This window comes from Balaenoptera borealis (assembly GCF_965194805.1).
Source record: "Balaenoptera borealis genome assembly, chromosome: 16".
Taxonomy (NCBI): Eukaryota; Metazoa; Chordata; class Mammalia; order Artiodactyla; family Balaenopteridae; genus Balaenoptera; species Balaenoptera borealis.
In genome coordinates, this window is record NC_138872.1 from 19,039,245 (window position 1) to 19,054,077 (window position 14,833).

General features: G+C 43.3%; 1 protein-coding gene across 1 annotated transcript in view; it reads left to right on the forward strand.

Moving 5' to 3' along the window:
- Positions 1–412: 412 nt before the first annotated feature.
- ZHX3 (zinc fingers and homeoboxes 3) overlaps positions 413–14,833 on the forward strand; it is a 205,829-nt gene continuing 191,408 nt past the window's right edge. Inside the window, exons 1-2 of the mRNA XM_082359470.1 lie at positions 413–509; positions 8,991–9,135. The gene's annotated coding sequence lies outside the window, so the exon portion shown is untranslated. The remainder of the gene's footprint in view (positions 510–8,990; positions 9,136–14,833) is intronic.

Here is a 14,833-nt window from a genome sequence, read left to right on the forward strand (position 1 = left end):
CTCGCTGTGTGACTGGTAAATTCTTTCCCCAATCTGACCCCATTTTTCTACTTTGTCAAAGGGGATAGCCACCTTGCAGGATTTTCGAGATTACCTGAAATGACTTTGTGAGGCACCTGGCGCTCAAAAGTCCCCTCTCTGGGGCAGCTTTGACTCCCACCCCCACCACCACCCTGAAGGCTGGACCGGACCCTCGTATTATACACTCACAGAGCCCACAGCTGTAATTTCATATTCGCTTGAATAACTATTTGATTATTGTCAGCCTCTCTGAATTTGAATTCCGTGAGAGCAGGTCGCGTTCATCCTTACACCCCAGTGTCCAGTTCAGTCCTGACGTACATACAACAGTAGCTCAATAAATGCCCACTCTCCATTCCATCCAGTTGATGCCTTGGTGGAGCGGAAGCGGGGTCAATACCTCCACTGGCCAGCAGAGGACAGGCGATGACCAGCCTTCTCGCCCAGTTGCGCATCCTCTCCGCCGGCAGGCGCCAAGAGGGAAACAGGTAAGCCCGGGTGCGCGAAGATTTGAAGGATCGAGGCTTGGGCCAGGGAATGGTTTTATCCTTTGAATCTGTGGTTGGTGGCTTGTCCTGTACCAAAGACGTCTCCCACAACCCGTGAGGATGGACGGCCCCTGCTAAGAAGATGCTCCGAGGAAAGTCAGGAGGTGAGGGAGTTTGCTGTAAAGAGGGCGGGAACCCAGGAAAAGCTCGGAGGGGTGGGGCACAATGGCAAAGAGTCAGGCTTAGAAAGTACTGGGCGGTAGGGAGTGAGAAGTGTCCGCTATTGTTCTGACTCAAGATGACACGACCTGTCTGGAAGTGACTGGCCTCAGTTGTCCTTGCTTTAGCAAAAGTCATTTGGTGTCAGTCTTGAAACCAGGCTGTGTCTGGCTGGTATCTCAGAAGAGCTCTGATGGGAGCAGAGCTATTTTAAGGTGGCCAGAGGGCAGAGCCATGCCACAAACATGTCTGTGGAAGCATTGTATATAGCTACTATATTCAACAGTGAAAAACTGGAAACATCAGGTATCCTTCAAGGGAGGCTGGGAGGGAAGGAAGGACAGATCAGGGGTTATGGCTACAGATGCCACAGTAACGCTACCTCTTTGAGCCTCAATTTCCTCATCTGCAAGATGGAGATAAAATCTACCTTGCAGGATTGTATTGTGAGGATTAAACAGGATGAACTAAATCAGTGGTTCTCAACCTTGGCTGCACACTGAAGTCACTATGCCCTTGGCAAATACGGATGCCTGGGGTGTGGAAATTAAAAAAAAAACACAACTCTCCAGGTGATTGTAATGTGCAGCCAAGGCTGAGAACTACAGAGCTAAATAAAACGCTGAACACAGCGCAGGGCAAACACTAGGTGTTCAACAATGTTTATCACATTAAAAAAAAAAATTGAGTACACATTGTTTTCATTGTTCCTTCTTAGAGAAAAAAAAAAAGTTGACATAAAGGTTGTTGCAGAAATTGGATTTCCGACAGGCTTGTTTCCAGAACAATGAATCATCTGGGATTTGATGCTTACGGTGGTGGGGAAGACAGGCAGCCTCTAGTATGACTTGTCCTAACACCCAACTGAAATGTACGAGGCAGGGACCACCCTGTTCTAGCCTGCGGTTTACATCACCATTTCCGAGGCGTCCTTGGAGCGTGCAAGCAACATGAGCGCTTGTGTATGCCCATTTCTGGTGTTAGGGATAGAGGCAATTTTCTCCTCTCCCTCACTGGTTGTGGGCAGGGGGGCGGGGCTTACACCACTGTTTGTTTTTTGAGTAACCCATCAGTGTAGGGGGCACTGCCTTCTTCATAGAACTTGGTGGCCATATGTTCTTTAAGTCTCAGACCCAATGATAATTTATTGCGCCCCACTGCTTTCTTGCTGGGTGAACCTGGCATGAAGTGGGAGGACACATTCACCCAGGCCTGCAGCTGTGGCCACTTGTCATGGGCAGCAAGACTGGCTGCAGGAGTGTCTCCTCAACCACTCCTGGTGGCCCCGTTGAAGGTGGGAAGGGAAGCAGAGGAACCTGCACGGGCTCCCTGCAGGAGGCAGACTCGTAGGTTGGGCGACAGGCAGTTGATGTCTGGCCAGGATGGTCAGATTTAGCAAATAAAAATAAAGGATGCCCAGTTAACTTTGAATTTCAGATAAATAGCAAAAGATTTTTTAGTGTAAGTATGTCCCATGCAATATTTGGGACATACTTATACTAAAAAGATATTCATTGGCTTCTGAAATTCAAATTTAATGGGATATCCTTTATTTTTACTGGTTGAATCTGGCATCCCTATGACTGGTCAAACAGCCAAGGAGTACTCAGCACATGGGGTTTGCAGCGGCCTCCTGCTTAATGTTGCCACATACAGCTTCCACCTGTCACTGCCCTGCTCCAGAACTATGTGTGGCTCCCGGCTGCTTCCATAGAGCAACTAGGACTCCCTGGCTGCTGTGCTGGGCCTTGCTCTTCTGCCAGGCCAGCTGCCCTGCTTGGGCCCTTTCCCACCTCTGCCCCTTCTCATGTTTTCCCTGCCTGGCGTTTCTCCTGCCCATTCCCTGTAGTAATTGCAAACACTTGTTGAGCACCTACTGGGTGCAGGCAACATGCTGAGTTTTTCATTTGCATTGTCTCATTTGGTTGTCACAAAACCTAGCACAGGAGGGACAGTAGTTATCCTATTTTACCAGTGAAGAAACTGATGCTCTAAAATGTGATTCTTTTTTTTTTAAATTGAAGTATAGTTGATTTACAATATTGTGTTACTTTCAAGTGTACAGCAAAGTGATTTGGTTTCATATATATATATATATATATATATATTCTTTTTCAGATTCTTTTCCATTACAGGTTATTACAAGATATTGAATATAGTTCCGTGTGCTATACAGTAATCCTCGTGGTTTATCTATTTTATATATAGTAGTGTGTATCTGTTAATCCTATATGCCTAATTTATCCCTCTCCCCCTTTCCCCTTTGGTAACCATAAGTTTGTTTTCTATGTCTGTGAGTCTGTTTCTGTTTTGTAAATAACTTCATTTGTATTATTTTTTAGATTCCACATATAAGTGATATATAATATTTGTCCTTCTCTGTCTAACTTCACGTAGCATGATAATCTCTAGGTCCATCCATGTTGCTGCAATTGGCAATATTTCATTCTTTTTTATGGCTGAGTATACCACATCTTTATCCATTCATCTGTTGATGGACACTTAGGTTGCTTCCATGTTTTGGCTATTGTAAATAGTGCTGCTGTGAACATTGGGGTGCATGTATCTTTTTGAATTAGAGTTTTCATCTTTTCTAGATATATGCACAGGAGTGGAATTGCAGGATCATATGGTAGCTCTATTTTTAGTATTTTAAGGAACCTCTATACTGTTTTTCAAAGTGGCTGCATGAATTTACATTCCCACCAACAGTGTAGGAGGGTTCCCTTTTCTCCAACCCTCACCAGCATTTATTTGGCCATCTGTATGATTCTTTGAAGAAATGTCTATTTAGGTCTTCGGCCCATTTTTTGATTGGGTTGTTTGTTTTTTTGATATTGAGTTGTATGAGTTGTTTCTATATTTTGGAATTAAGCCCTGCGTCGTTTGCAAATATCTTCTCGTAGTCTGTAGGTCATAAGACATGATTCTTTTTTTTTTTTTAATAAATTTATTTATTTTATTTATTTATTTTATTTCTGGCTGTGTTGGGTCTTTGTTGTTGCATGCGGGCTTTCTCTAGTTGAGGCGAGCAGGGGCTACTCTTCGTTGCAGTGCACAGGTTTCTCATTGTGGTGGCTTCTCTTGTTGCAGAGCATGGGCTCTAGGCACGTGGGCTCAGTAGTTGTGGCGTGCAGGCTCAGTAGTTGTGGCTCACGGGCTCTAGAGCACAGGCTCAGTAGTTGTGGCGCACAGGCTTAGTTGCTCCGCGGCATGTGGGATCTTCCAGACCAGGGCTCGAACCTGTGACCCCTGCATTGACAGGCAGATTCTTAACCACTGCACCACCAGGGAAGTCCCAGACATGATTCTTAAAGTGTGGTCCCTGGGCCAGCAGCTGCAACATCACCTGGGAACTTGTTAGAAATGCGCACTCTCAGGCCCAACTCCAGACCTACTGAATCAGAAACTCCGAGGGTGGGGCCCAGCTCCCTTCCCCTACACCAAAGGGTTTCTAGTTTGCGACCTGTTGTTCTAAGATATGAAGTAACTGCAGGAGCCTCCCATCCAGGCAGAGGTATAGAGGATATAGAGGTGTAGAGGACCACCAGGCAGGGCATTTATGATCATTCTGAGCCCCATGCCTGGGTGAGGCACTGGAGATGCTGCAGCGACGGCACAGTCTTGGTGAAGGGAAAGAAGAAGAACAGACAGGCAGTCAGGCAATTGTGATGTAAGGGAGCAGGATGGGAGGGTCCAGGAAAGCTTTCCCGAGTAGATATCTATCTAAGCCTGAAAAATAAATTGGAATTAGTTAAATGAAGAAGGGTGGGAACGGTGTTACAAGTGTACTGACTAGTTTGTACAGAGGCCGGGCAGAGCTACCTGGAGATAGTTCAGTCTTTTTTTTTTTTATATTCATTTATTTTTTGGCTGCGTTGGGTCTTCGTTGCTGCGCACAGGCTTTCTCGGGGGCTGCTCTTCGGTGCCGTGCACAGGCTTCTCATTGCGGTGGCTTCTCTTGTTGCGGAGCACGGGCTCTAGGCCCGCGGGCTTCAGTAGTTGTGGCACTCAGACTCAGTAGTTGTGGCTCACGGGCTCTAGAGCGCAGGCTCAGTAGTTTTGGCGCACGGGCTTAGTTGCTCCGCGGCATGTGGGATCTTCCCGGACCAGGGATCAAACCCGTGTCCCCTGCATTGGCAGGCGGATTCTTAACCACTGGACCACCAGGGAAGTCCGATAGTTCATGACGGAAGCTGTGACAATGTGAGTAGGGGGCGGGGGGAGGAATCAGATAGTGTTTGTTGGGGGAGGGAGTGCAGGGTCCTCTGCCCTCAAAGCAAAGGAAGAAGCTTTAATGGGTATTGAGAAAAAGCCCTCCGGCTTCCATGTGGAGCGGGCACTAGGTAAGATAGTAGGGGAGGCGAGGGCGGCGAGGAGAGACCCATGGGGTGTCAGGCCTTCCGTCGCCCCTAGATCCAGCCTGCTTCTGACCTCCAAGGCAGCTGCAGAGACTCAGCCCCCAATCACAGCTTTGGGCAGGTGGCGTTGCAGCGTCCAAGGCCTGCTCCTTCCGGGGCTAAGGGGTGGGGCTGGGGAAGCAGCCACCCCCGACCCCGCCCACCACTACCGGCCCGCCCCCCATGGTCCGCCCCCAACGCCGGCCTCGCCCCCAGACTCAGCCCCTCCTGCAGCTGCTGGCTGGAGGAAGCCAGCTTCTGGGCTGCGATCTGGGTTGCTTTTCCCTTCCTTGTTCTCTTTCCCTGCTGATGTGGCTAAGGCTGCGGTGCTACTGGGGCCTCTTCTCCCAGGCCCTTCAGGGACAGGCTCTGGATGCGGTCAGGGATCCCTAGGCTGGAGGGCAGGAGACTTACGTTGCTGTCCCCTACTCCTGCCAACCAAGCCGTTGGTGCCAGCCGAGGACTGGCCCGGCCTGGCCAGGTTGCCTGGCAGTGTGGGCTGCGGCTGGGCAGTTCCCCGCTCCAACTGTCCTTCCCGGAAAAACGTCAGTTTGACGGAACTCTTTTGGAATCCATTTGTGATTTCTAGCCTAGGGAAGAAAACGAAAAGATCATTAACCACTCTATGAAGTGGAGCTTTCTGTGTATTCTAAAATCCCTGCAGGACTTACCAGCTGTCCCATGGGCTGGACCTTCAGCAAGGGGACCTCTTATTTTTCCTCTTTTTATTTAGATATACTTTCTGGCCCCATCCCCCTCCATCTGGCATCCAGAATCATGTCTCAGTATGCTTTTCAATTCAAGGAGGGTCTAGCATGGATGTTCAAAAGATTTAAATTTTGTTCGTAAATAGAATGATAATAGATGTTCAAAAATATTGTTTAGAGATCAGTTGATGCTGGGCCTTGAATTATATATAGATGGAGTATGTACAGGAGGGTCAGGCGCAGTGTAAGTGGGTGGAAGTGGTGAGTGAAGCCGTGGAAGTGGTGAGTGAAACCATGAAAGTGAGTGCAAGGAGATGGCCTGTCTGACCTTGAATATGGGGCAAAACCACGGGCATTGAGTAGCCATTGATGGTTGCTGAGCAGGAGAGTGACACAGTATTGGTAGTCACTGTGCTAGATCCTTTGTGAATGTTATATGCACTGTCCTGCCCACATTGTTCTCTCTACCTGGGCAGTGGTTCCCTCTCCTGTCCATATAGTTAACTCATTTTTTAGATTCCGGCTCCATTGTTCCTTCCTCGGGAAAGCTTTCAGTGGCAGAGAGACTCTAAGGTCACCCACTGTATTCCCACCTCCTGGTGTTCATGCCTTTGTGTAATCCCTTCCTCTTGAGTGTGAGTGGGGCCTGTGACTTGCTTTTAACCAGTGGAATATAGCAAAGGTAATGGGATGTCACCTGCCATAGTACATTACATCATATAAGAGTCTTGGACTTCCCTGGTGGTACAGTGGTTAAGAATCCGCCTGCCAATGCAGGGGACACGGGTTTGAGCCCTGGTCCAGGATGATCCCACATGCCGTGGAGCGACTAAGCCCGCGTGGCACAACTACTGAAGCATGCGCGCCTAGAGCCCTTGCTCCACAGCAAGAGAAGCCACCGCAATGAGAAGCCCGTGCACCGCAACGAAGAATAGCCCCCGCTCACTGCAACTAGAGAAAGCCCACGTGCAGCAACGAAGGCCCAGTGCAGCCAAAAATAAATAAATAAATAAATTTACTAGGGGCTTCCCTGGTGGCGCAGTGGTTGAGAACCTGCCTGCCAATGCAAGGGACACGGGTTCGAGCCCTGGTCTGGGAAGATCCTACATGTCACGGAGCAACTAGGCCCGTGAGCCACAATTACTGAGCCTGCGCGTCTGGAGCCTGTGCTCCGCGACAAGAGAGGCCGCGATAGTGAGAGGCCTGCGCACCGTGATGAAGAGTGGCCCCCGCTTGCCACAACTAGAGAAAGCCCTCGCACAGAAACGGAGACCCAACACAGCCATAATAAATAAATAAATAAATTTACTAAAAAAAAGAGTCTTGCTAGCAGACTAGCCCTGGAGACTCTCCTTGCTCACTTGATGAAGTAAACAGACATGTAGAGGAAGCAAACATGGCAAGGAGCTCTGGGTGGCCTCTAGAAGCTGACAGTCAGCGAGAAGCCAGGGTCCTCGGTTCTACAGCCACAGGGAAATGAATCCTGCCAACAACCTGAGGGGGCTTGGAGGCAATTCCTCCCCAACTGAGTCTCCAGATCAGAATGCAGCCAAACTGTCACCTTGATTATAGCCTTGTGAGTCCCTAAGGCAGAGACTCAGCTAAGCCATGCTCAGATTCCCGACTCTCACAGAAACTGAGATAATAAATGTATGTTGTTTAAAGCCCTAAGGTGGTAGTGATTTGTTATAGCAATAGCTAACTAATACACCTTCTGGCTAGGTTAAATTTCCCTTACATAGGCTCTCATAACATCATGTGCTTTTTCATCTTAGTCTTTTACGTGAACTTTATATATACACCATTTGATGAATGCTATGTCTTCATGAGGGTACTTTCTGTTCATCACTGTACCCTAGAGCCTCACTTGGTGCCTGTCACTTAGAATAAGACCCGTAATAAGTATTAGTTGCATGTGTTAGTGAGTGAATGCTCTTATTTAATCTTTACTCAACCTAGTAAAGTGGGAAGCATTGTTACATATGAAGAAAAGGAAACCAGTTATTAATATATACTCAAAAGTATACTGAGCAAAATGTTATTATCTTATACTTAATAAAATTTTTGTTGTGCATACCACTTTACCCTAATTTTTAGTGTGACTGAAGAATAAATGATTTGGGAGCAGGGTATAGATTACATGGTATGACATCCTTCATGGAGCATTGCGTTTGCTGAAAAAGCACAACTATCAAAAATTGCTTCTGGGCTCCTTTGGTTTCCCCAAAGCCTTCTCATAACCCGTACTTATTCTTCTGAAATTCCTGCCCTGTTAACAATGACAGGCCGTCATCTTCTAATGCTTTGTATGATTCTACCTGTATTCAACGTCACTCTCATCAACTTCATAAACTCTACACCTTTGGCAAGATTGGCACTTTCATTTTGCACTCTGCTGGCATTGGACTCTCAGCGGTCAAAGCCATCTGACAGCGGGATGTCAGTTCGGGTTAGATCTCTGCTCAGGACCCTCCAATGACTCCCACCCTCACACCTCCCACCTCTCTGCTGTGCCCTCCCACTACACTCCCCACAGGCACTTACTCTGCAGCCACCAGGGTTACCACCTCATGGATGTTTAAGCACACAGGCACACTCCCCCTTGCCCTGGAGGTTTCCTCTGTTCAGAAGGCTCTTTCCCCAGACATCCACGTGACTCACTCCCTCACCCGCTTAGGAGCACTCAGATGTCACCTTTCTACCGTGACCACTCCCATGCATCTTTCCCTGTTCTGATCTTTTAAAGTAACACTAACCACCCATGCACGTGCTATATAATTGACTTATTTCTGATATTTGATGTTTATCTGTCTCCCCCTTTGAGAATGTAGGTCCTATGAAGATAAGATCTGTCTTCACTGATACATCCCAAGAATGGGGTCTGGCACATAGTAGGTATCCAATAAAGAAGCCTGGGTGAGAGTCCACATCTTCGATGGTCTTGCCTCCACCTTGGAGTCTCCATCCCTTGCTTCTGGCCTGTCTCCCTCTGGCCTCTCTCACCGTGCTCTGGACCTCGTACAGGTGACATGACTTGTTGCCAGTATCTGCCTGACACAGTAGGGCCTTCCTAGGGGGTCAGTGTTTGGATCTTGCTGTATCTCTGCCAAGTCTCCCACTGAATACTAAATTCCATATTTTTAAATTTCTTTAAGGGCAAGAGAATTCAAGAGGAAGGAGCAAGGAGAGAAGAGATGATGCAGGAAGCAGTAGGAGAGGGTGGAAGGGAGAAGACAGTCACGGATTTTCCTGGGGTCCCCACCCAGTCAGCTTTCCAAGCGGCTTGAGGAGCAGCCAGCAGTGAGTAAGGGCTGCGTGCCACATATTCTGAGCTGGGTGCCACGTGTCATGAGCTGGGGGCCACATATTGTGGGCTGGAGGGCCATGTGGCAGAAGCAGTCCCGTTAAGTCACGGGACACACAGCCACACTGCTTTGTAAAGCTTGGTGTGTGGAGTATTTTTGTTTTTTACAACCCAGCTGTCTGTGTAATGACTTCCTTCCCTCTGCCTTGTTCACCGAGGTGTCCCTGGACGACCAGCTGAGTCACCACATTCCTTGCAGCTTAAAACACTGGCCTAAGCACAGGGGCCCAGTTCCTTCATGTAGGTGGGACCTTTGAAGGCTGCCAGGGAGTGCCTTGGAAAGACAGGCTACAGAGCTCCCGTCTCTCACCTGCACCTCTCCCCAAAATCAGGATTTATAAAACAAGTGAAAATATAAATTCCATCTGTTAAACACTAGGGAATGGCCAAAGCCATGTGTCACACACTGAACAATTATTTGTCAGCAACCATGAAGTCTATACCAAATTGAGTGTGGGGAGGGGCAGGGGGCTGGGCAGCGAGAACGACATCCATGCCTTCTGTCCTGTTGCTGCATGAAGGGTCAGAAATCCAGGTGAAGAGACTGGGAACTCTCATGCTCAGCCGGCAGAAATGGAAACTTACTCAGTCCTTCTATAAAATAAGCAAAATAAACAGGCAGTTTTCAGCAAAAGTAAGTATGCTTGGGGCGGAGAATTCAGCAATCTTACTCCTTGAAATATGTTTTAAAGAAAGTTTGCTCAGATACATAAGAAGACAAGATAGGTGAGCAAGAGGCAGAAGTGAGTTAGTAAACCATGGTGGAGGCAGAGCTTGGAATTCTATACAGCACTGAGAAATGATGAGTTAGATGTACATCCAACAGCATGGATGAAACGTAAAGTGTTAAGTAGGGAAAACAGTAAAAGAGATTTAAAGTACAGTGCTTTCCCAGTTTTACTGAGATATGAGTGATATACAATAAACCCCATATATTTAAAGCGTACAATTTGAGTTTTGACATGTGTGGATACCCATGAAACCATCACCACTATCAAGCTACTGAATATATCCATCTCCCCACAAAGTATGAAGTTCAACAGATGTTGAACACCTATTAAGTTAGAAAAAAAAAGTTCAGCAGTGTGTGTAATATAATCCCATAGTTATAATAACAAAAAAATGTTTAGGTACCCTGAAAAAATCTGGAAGAACATGTACCAAACTAAATTGTATTTGTTATTGGGAATCTTGCAAAAGCTGCATGGCCTCATTGCACCTTGCACCTCAGAAACTATCCATACCTGTTAGCCCTTATCATGGTCTCCAGGTTTCCAGTGAAGGTTTAACACACTAGAAATTTGTCATTATGGTCCCCTAACTTTGAGTGACTTTATTAAAATGTCACTGAGGCCATCACAATGGACCCTGACAGAAGGGTGCCTGACTCTATCATTCTCCACCGTGACATCAGAGAGCTGTGTCAATAATTTCCTTCAGTTCACCTCCCAGTCATTTTCTCTTATCATCCCTCCAAACAGGAGATATTCCAGCAGTGGGCTGATTGTGGCTGAGGGCAAAAGAATGATTCCTCAACTTGTTTTCAAATTCATCTTTTGTTACTGCTCTTCTCATATCTCATACGTACAGGAGTGGAGGAAGTCTGTGGGGGCAGGGGCATATTTAGTTTTGTCTGGTTATGGGTTTTATATAAAGGCCATCATTAAGTGTGTGCTCTTTCCTGTCTGGCTTCTTTCACTCCACATTATTTGTCAGAGTCTTCCATGTTGTTGTGTGCAGCTGTAGTTCATTCACTTTTAGTGAAGCACATGGCATTCCATTGGGTGGATATACCACAATTTATTTATCCTGTCAACTACTAATTGACATTTGGGTTGTTTCCAACTTGGGACTATTATAAATAATGCTGCTGTGAACATTTTGCTACGTGTCTACTGCTCTACCTGAGCATGTTTTTCTCTTAGGTATATACTTTGGAGCAGAATTGCTGGGTTATAAGTATGCCTTATGCTTAATTCTGAAAAATAATGCCAGACTGTTTTCCAAAATGATTATACACGTACACTGCGCCCCAGCAATATATACGAGCTCGCCTTGTACATTCACCAACAGTTCTCACCAGCTGTTGGTACTGTCAGAGTTTGTACTTTTAGCATCTGGTGGGTCTGTAGTAGTTGCTCACTGTGGTTCATTTTCTTGATTACTAAGGAGGCTAAACACCTTTCATGTTGTTGGCCATTTGGATTTTCTTGATGTGAAGTGAAGAGCCTATTCTAGCCTACTTTTCTATTGGGCTATCTTTTCATTATTTATTTATAGTAGGTTTTTTTTTTTTTGTATATTCTGGATATAAACCCTTTGTCAGTTATATGCATTGCAAATCTTTCTCCTCTGTAGCTTCCCTCTTCACTCTGCTAATAATGTTTCTTGATGAACAGAAGCTCTTAACTGTAAAAAAAAAAAAAAGTCCAATTTATCAGTCTTTCCTTTGTGATTAGTGCTTTTTCTGTCTTGTTTAAGAAAACCTTTTCTACCTTGAGGTCATGAAAATATTATTGTATGTTATCTTCTAAATCTGTGTTGTTTTACCTTAGATATTTAAGTCCATAATCCAACAGAAATTGGTTTTTTGTTTATTGAATAAATGAAGTTAAATTGGAATAACGCATCCCATATATACACCCATTCATTTATTGAGTTTCTTCTGTGTGTCAGGCCATGTTTATTGTTTTACTTTTCATACTTAGGTCCATAATCCATCAGAAGTTGGCTTTTCAGTATGGTGTGAGATAGGCTTCCAATATCATTTTTCCCATATGGATATTAAATTGACTCAACACTATTTATTCAAAAGATCATTACCCCACACTGTTCTGCAGTGCTATCTTTATTATTAACCTGGGGTTTTTCTGGGGGGGTGTCTCTCTTCTATCCATTAGTTTTTGTCTACTCTTATGCCAATACCATACTGTCGTAGTTATTAGAGCTTTATTATAAGTCTTATTAGCTGATAGAGTAAATCTTCCCACCTTGTACTTCTTCAAGAGTATCTTAGCTGTTCTTGGTTTTCTGCAGTTTCACATAAATTTTACATTAGAATCATCTTGTCGTGTTCCATATGAAAATAACTGGGATTGCTTTGACTCTGTAGACCAACTGGAGAGAATGATAGCTTTACATTATTGGGTCTTTTCATCTAATTAACATGGTATTTTTCTCCATTATTCATTTATTCTTTAATATCTATTAAAGTGTTCGTGGCTTCTGCCATAGAGGTCTTACATGTTTTTTGTAAGATCCACCTATAGGTACTTGGTTTTTTTTTTTTTGCTATTTCGAAACTATTTTGACTATTCTTTTTAAAAACTCTTTTCTGATTCTTGCTGGAGTATAGAAATAAGGTTGATTTTGGTATATTGATTTTGCAACCCAGAAGAGAGCCTTCATCAGAACCTGACCATGGTGGCACCCTGATCTCAGACTTACAGCCTCCAGAACTGTGAGGAATAAATTTCTATTGTTTACAAGCTACCGAGTGCTATTTTGTTATAGCAGCCAGACTAAGACAGTCATTTTTTAGTTCTAAAAGTTTGTTTGAGATTCCTTAGGATTTTCTAGCTACACAATCATGTCATCTTTGAATAAAGATAGTTTTATTTTATTCTTTCCTGTCTTTATGACTTTTTCTTTTTTGCCTTACTGCCCTGGCTAGGACATCTAGTAAAATGTTGATTAGAGGTGGTGTTAGCTGATATCCTTGCTCTGTTCCTGACTTTAGGGAGGAAAATGTTCAGTATTTTACCATTAAGGATGGTGTTAACTCTAGAGTTTTTACATACCCTATATCAGATTGAGAAGTTCTTTCCTATTCCTAGGTTGCTGAGAGTTTTTATTGTGAGTAGATGTTGAGTTTTATCAGATGCTTTTTCAGCACCTATTCAGATGATCAAATTATTTTTCCCTTTTATGCTGTTAATGTGGTTGATAGTTTTTAAATGTTAAACCAATTTGCATTCCTGGGATAAAATCCACTTAGTTGTGATTTATTACCATTTTTATTTATTGCTGGATTTGATTTGGCTAACATTTTGTTAAGAGTTGTTACATTTATGGTCATGAGAGATATTGGTCTGTGATATTTTCTTTTTGTCATGTTCATACCAGGTTTTGGTAGTAGGATTATGCTGACCTTGTAAAATAAGTTGGGAAGTGTTTCCTCTATTTTCTGAGAGAATTTGTATAAGTATTATTTCTTATTTAAATATTAGCTAGACTATTTCCATTCTTTTATCTTTTAAACCTATATGTCCTTATAATAAAGTGTGTCTCTTATTAACATCAGATAGTTGAGTGTTGTTTTTTGTTTGTTTGTTTAAATTCAGCCTGTCAATTTTCTTCTTTTTATTTGAATATTTAGTCCACTTACATTTAACATACTTACAAGTATGGTTCCAAGTCTTTTACATCTATAATCTTGTTGTTTCTCTTCTATTTGTCCTGCCTGGGTTTTGTTCCTGTTTTCCTTCTTTTGGATCAGCCAAATGTTTTTTATTATTCCATTTTATCTTCTGTATTAGATTTTTTAAATTGTGGTAAAATGTACATAGCACACAATTTACTGTTATAATCATTTATAAATGTACAGTTCACTAGTTCTAAGTACGTTCACATTTTTGTGCAACCAATCTCCAGAACCATTTTCATCTTGCAAAACTGAAATGCTATATCCATTAAACAATAACCTCCCATTCATCCCTCCCCGGAATCCATGGCAACCATCCTTCTACTTTCTATCAGTATGAATTTGACCATTCTACGTATTTCATATAACTGGAGTCATACAGTATTTGTCTTCTTGTGACTGGTTTATTTTCAATTAACATTATATCCTCAAAGTTCACCTATGTTGTAGCATTTGTCAGAATTTAATTTTCTTTCTTTTTAAGACTGAATAATTTCCACTGTATGTATATACTACATTTTGTTTTTCCTTTCATCTGTCAATGAACATTTGGGTTCCTTCTACCTTTTGGCTATTGTATGCCTTTTGGCTAATGATGCTATGAATATGAGTGTACAAATATCTCTTTGAGACCCTGCTTTCAATTCCTTTCCCATTGGATTTTAGATAAACCATTTTTAATACATATTTTAAGTGCTTGCTTTAGAGATTATAATATACATTCTTAACTTATTGCATAATAATTTGAATTAGTATTTTATAATATTCCACACAATGTAAGAACCTTATAACAGTGCAATTCCCTTTACTGCTCCTATCTTGTATGGTATTTTTGTCATATGTTTTACTTCTGCATGTTACAAATCCACAGTACATTGTTGTTGTTGCATTAAATAGTAATTTATTTTAAATTTAGAGTTTTTATATTTATCCACATATATACCCTTTCCTATGATCTTCATTTTGTCTTATAGATCTATGCTTCTACCTAGAATTGTTTTTCTTTGACTTGAAAAACTTTTAGTTCTTGTAGTATAGACTTGTGGCATTGAACTCTCCAAGTTGCTTGTCTGAAAATGTCTTTATTTAATTTAATTTTTGAAAGCTATTTTCACTGAGTACAAAATTTCTTGGTTGGCAGTTTTCTTCCCCCTGTAAACTTTAAAGATATCATTTTAGTCTTCTATCTTCTTTTTGATGAGAAGCAGGTT